Below are 5595 nucleotides of genomic sequence, written 5' to 3'. Positions count from 1 at the left end.
GACACTGTATTGACGGAAGTGCTCACTGGAGTTACCATAAGTTAGCTCATATGAAAAATCTTTTAAAATTTTTAAATTTTTTTATTTTTTTTAAATTTTTATATAAAAAAAAAACAGAAATTTAAAATAATAACAAGTAAAGAGAAAGGATTTGAAATGCTCCCCCTTAATGCGATTAGGTCGATTGCTACCAAGCACCTTCTTCTTGAACACATGGGTTGCCTCCCAAGAAGCGCCTTAGTTACTGTCTTGGCAAGACATTGTGCAATCAGCTAAGTTGATGGTACGAAGGGAAGTTGATCTACCACATGGCCAGTTTGGATGCCAGCTGAAACTCCCTCATAGAATGGCTTTAAACGTTGTCCATTTACTTTGAAAGTCGAGCCATCTTTAGGGTTTTGAATCTCCACAGCTCCATAGGGAGAAACATTGACCACGGTGAATGGGCCTTGCCATCTAGACTTCAATTTTCCTGGAAAGAGACGCAAACGTGAGTTAAACAAAAGAACTGACATACCTTTGGAGAACTCTTTCCGTTGAATGTTTCTGTCATGGTAACTCTTGGTTCGTTCTTTGTAAAGCTTTGCATTCTCATAAGACTCATGTCTAATTTCTTCCAATTCATTCAGCTGAAACTTTCTTGCATGGCCTGCCTTGTCTAGATCAAAATTTAACTTCTTGATGGCCCAAAAAGCATTGTGTTCAAGCTCCATTGGCAGGTGACAAGCTTTCCCAAACACAAGACGATAAGGGCTCATTCCAATGGGAGTCTTATATGCTGTCCTATAAGCCCATAATGCATCATTGAGCTTGGCTGCCCAATCATTCCTTGTATTGTTCACCACCTTCTCCAGGATGTGCTTAATTTCTCTATTTCTTATTTCCACTTGACCAGAAGTTTGCGGATGATATGGTGTAGAGACTCGATGGGTGATGTTGTACTTCTTCATGAGTGCTTCGAATGGCTTGTTACAGAAGTGGCTGCCTCCATCACTAATGACAGCCCTTGGAGTACCAAACCTTGTGAAAATATTATCCTTCAAGAACTTCAGCACCACCTTATAATCATTGGTTTTGGTGGCTATGGCTTCCACCCATTTAGACACATAATCAACAGCAACAAGTATGTAAGTATAACCAAAGGAAGATGGGAATGGTCCCATGAAATCAATACCCCACACATCGAAGAGCTCCACAACAAGTATGTTATTCAATGGCATTTCATTCCTGCGACTTATGTTCCCCATCCTTTGGCACCTATCACACTTAACACAAAAATTAAATGCATCTTTAAATAGAGTGGGCCAAAAGAAACCAGATTGCAGAATTTTAAGTGCTGTTTTCTTAGCTCCAAAGTGACCTCCACAGGCCAATTCGTGGCTATGCCTAAGTATGCTTTCTTGCTCTTCTTCTGGAACACATCTTCTGATGAGTTGATCCGGGCAATGCTTGAATAAGAAAGGTTCATCCCATACATAATGTTTCACCATGGAAAAGAACTTCTTCTTATCCTGAGAAGTTAGATCATTTCTAAGAACACCACAAGCAAGATAATTAACAAAATCAGCATACCATGGCTCTTTGATTTGGGCAGCATATAGTTGTTCATCAGGGAAAGTCTCATTCAAGGGTAGCACAGCTCCTCCTTTTTCTTCAACCACAATTCTGCTCAAATGATCAGCTACCACATTCTCACATCCCTTCTTATCTCGAATCTCCAAATCGAATTCTTGCAGCAAGAGAATCCATCTAATCAAGCGTGGTTTGGCATCCTTCTTAGTGAGCAAGTATCTAAGGGCTGCATGGTCAGAATAAACAATTACTTTAGAACCAACAAGGTAAGAACGAAATTTTTCTAAAGCAAAAACCACAGCAAGCAACTCCTTCTCTGTTGTGGAGTAGTTGATTTGAGCATCATTCAAGGTCCGGCTAGCATAATGAATCACATGGGGCAGCTTGTTCTTCTTTTGACCTAAAACTGCACCAATAGCAAAGTCAGAGGCATCACACATTATTTCAAATGGTAAAGACCAATCCGGAGCTATGATAATAGGGGCTGAAGTTAGCTCCCTCTTCAAGGTAGAAAAAGCTTCCATGCAAGCTTCATTAAACTCAAAAACAGCATCCTTAGCAAGGAGATTACACAATGGCCTTGTAATGCTTGAGAAATTTTTGATGAACCTTCTATAGAATCCAGCATGACCTAGAAAGCTTCTAATTCCTTTAACAGAGGTAGGGGGTGGAAGATTTGAGATGAGGTCGATCTTGGCTTTATCCACTTCGATTCCCTTGCTTGAAATCACATGGCCTAGTACAATGCCTTGTCTCACCATGAAGTGACACTTCTCCCAATTCAAAATCAGATTTGTTTCCTGGCATCTTTTAAGCACTAGAGACAAGTGGTGAAGACAATTATCAAAAGAGGAACCAAAAACTGAAAAATCATCCATAAATACCTCAATGAATCGTTCCACCATATCTGAAAAGATTGACATCATGCATCTTTGGAAAGTTGCTGGGGCATTGCATAAACCGAATGGCATCCTTCTATAAGCAAACGTACCAAATGGGCATGTGAATGTGGTTTTCTCTTGGTCTTCCGGAGCAATGGGAATTTGATTATAACCTGAAAAACCATCAAGAAAACAATAGTAAGCATGGCCAGATAAACGTTCAAGCATTTGATCAATAAAAGGTAAGGGGAAATGATCTTTTCTAGTGGATGTGTTCAACTTCCTGTAATCAATGCAAACTCTCCAACCAGTGACAGTTCGTGTAGGAACTAGCTCATTCTTCTCATTTTTCACAACGGTGATTCCGGACTTCTTTGGAACAACTTGCACAAGGCTCACCCACTTAGAATCTGAAATTGGGTAGATGATTCCTACATCGAGTAGCTTTAAAACTTCAGCTCTAACCACCTCTTTCATGTTGGGATTTAGCCTCCTTTGGGCATCACGAGATGGTTTGCTGTCTTCTTCCATTAAAATCCGGTGCATGCACATGCTTGGACTAATTCCTTTGATGTCTGCTATGGTCCACCCAATGGCTGTTTTATGCTCTTTTAGAACTTTAATTAAGCTCTCTTCTTCATGTGAGGAGAGACCTGCAGCAATTATAACAGGGAGAGTTTCGTTAGCACCCAAATATGTATATTTAAGATTATTGGGAAGAGGTTTAAGTTCTAGCTTTGGTGGGATGACAATGGATGGCTCCAATTTCGTGGATGATGGTCCAAGAGGCTCGATTGGTGGCCTAAAGGATGGTGGGTATGGCGGAAACACTTCTAAGGCAGCCACCACTTCTTGGAACTCCGGTTCACAAAGATGTTCCTCTTCTTGTGTTAAGACAGCTTCTAGAGCATCATTAGACTTTCTCTGCAAAATTTTGGAAGAAACCTCATGATCCACAACATCAATTGAAAAGCAAGAATCAAGAGAGATAGAAGGTTGAGATAGAGCATTAAGCATTTTAAATTCAACAGTTTCACCCAAAACAGTCATGGAGAGAGTGCTATCTTTCACTTTGATGATAGTGTCTGCAGTGGCCATGAATGGCCTGCCTAGGAGAATGGGATCAACACGATCTCCATTTGGATTGTCTTCCATGTCCATCACTACAAAATCAGCAGGGAGAATTAGTGTATTAACTTGAACTAGAATATCTTCTACAATACCTTTTGGATATTTTATAGAATGATCAGCTAGTTCAAGTCGCATTGAAGTCTTCTTCATCCCTTCTAAGCCAAGCTCTTGATAAACTGAATATGGCAAAACATTGATGCTTGCTCCCAAGTCCAACATGGCTCTTCCAACCTTCTTGCCTCCAATGTTAATGGGAATGTCAAAGCTGCCAGGATCATCTAGTTTTGGTGGAAGCTTCCTTTGCAATACAGCACTTACATTCTGGTCGAGCTTTACTCCTTCATTTGGAGCGAAATTGAGCTTGTGAGTTTTCAAGTCCTTGATGAATTTTCCATATGCAGGAATCTGTTCAATAAGATCAAGCAAAGGCAAATTGATATTAACTTTACTCAAAATATCATAAATCTCTTTAAAAGCCTTATCTTGCTTTGCTTTCTTAAGACGGCCTGGAAATGGAATCTGTGGAACATATGGAGCGGGTGGCACGTATCTATCTTCTTGAAGATGTGGTGGCACAAATTTGTCATCCCTTTTATGCAATTGGAATTGATCGGATTTCTGAGAATCTGATTTGGCCTTAGGAGCAGATTGAGAAGTTTTGAGTTGTTCTCCTTCCGTGGCCATGGTCTCCTCCTCTTCATTTTCTACAATCACAACATCATTTGAAAGATTAGAATCATCTTTATTATCAATGATCTTACCTGATCTGAGCACATGAATGGCCTTGGCTTCTGGGTTCTTTGGATTGATCTCAGTTTGGCTTGGCCATTTCCCAGGCACTCTTTGAGTTATTTCAGCAGCTATTTGGCCTAATTGGACTTCCAATTTGGAGATGGCAGCTTGTGTAGTTTGCTGAAAATTGGATTGGTTGATTGCCATCTGCTTCACTATATCTTCCAATGATGATGATGATTGTTGTGGCCTTTGGAATGAAGGGGGATTTGCTTGATTCTGGGTATTTCTCCATGAAAAGTTTGGATGATTCCTCCAACCTGGATTATAACTTTGAGAGTATGGATCATTTCTTGGACCTTGGTTGTAGGAATTTACCAACTTAGCTTGCTCTTGCACAAATTCTGGATATCCAGCCCCAAGTGGACAAGCTGTGGTAGCATGGTCATGAGATTCACAAATGCTACACACTTCCTTCGGAGGGCTTCTTGAGTTTAATGCAAGAAGAGCATCTAGCTTTTGTTCCAGTTTTGAAATCTGCACACTAGAAGCATCATTAGAACCACTAATAACACGTTTACCTCTTGTATCCGTATGTTGGGTCTCCATTGCTATCTCCTCAAAGAGTTCGTACGTTTCTTCTGGAGTTTTGGTTTTAAAAGAACCACCTGCAAAATTGGTGACTATATTATGACTAGAAGGGGTTAGTCCTTTATAAAACATACGCATTTGAAGCTTCAATGGAATCCCATGATGAGGACATTGGTTGAGCAACCCATTGAATTTCTCCCATGCTTCACAAAACGATTCATCATCTTGCTGTGCAAATAACAAGATCTTGTCCCTAAGCATGTCGGTCTTTTGCGTGGAGAAGTATTTTTCCAGGAACTTCTTTTGAATGGCAGACCATGTAGTGAGTGAACCAGGCTTCAAAGAATTCAACCAATACTTCGCCTTATCCTTTAAAGTGTATGGAAACACTCTCATTCGAAGTTGATCTTCTGTCACACCTATCAAGGGAAAAGAACTCACAACATTAAAAATATCCTTTATATGAGTCAATGGATCTTCATTAGGTAAACCATAAAAGGAAGGCAGCATATTAAGATGAGAAGATTTAAGCTCATAATTTCGAGCTACAGTGGGCAGCAAAATGCTTGAAGGAGATGCTGGAATTGTTGGGATATCAAGTTCTCCCATGAACTCAATGGCAGCCATCATTTCTTCTTCTTCTTGGTCTGAACTTGCTTCCGAATTTGAAAGTGAAGAACCGGGAAGT

At 40.1% G+C, this 5595-nt stretch overlaps 1 non-coding gene across 1 annotated transcript; it reads left to right on the top strand.

Annotated features, from left to right (window-relative positions):
- The first annotated feature begins 5061 nt into the window (after positions 1-5061).
- On the top strand, positions 5062-5168 carry LOC148293132 (small nucleolar RNA R71). Its single transcript, XR_015825904.1, has one exon. It is a non-coding gene; the product is annotated as a small nucleolar RNA R71 (small nucleolar RNA).
- Positions 5169-5595: the final 427 nt, after the last annotated feature.

Source organism: Prunus avium, chromosome 7, assembly GCF_965620075.1.
Source record: "Prunus avium chromosome 7, drPruAviu1.hap1.1, whole genome shotgun sequence".
In the NCBI taxonomy this organism is placed as follows: Eukaryota; Viridiplantae; Streptophyta; class Magnoliopsida; order Rosales; family Rosaceae; genus Prunus; species Prunus avium.
Note: the sequence above shows the minus strand (reverse complement) of the source record. Positions and strands in the feature narration are given on the sequence as shown.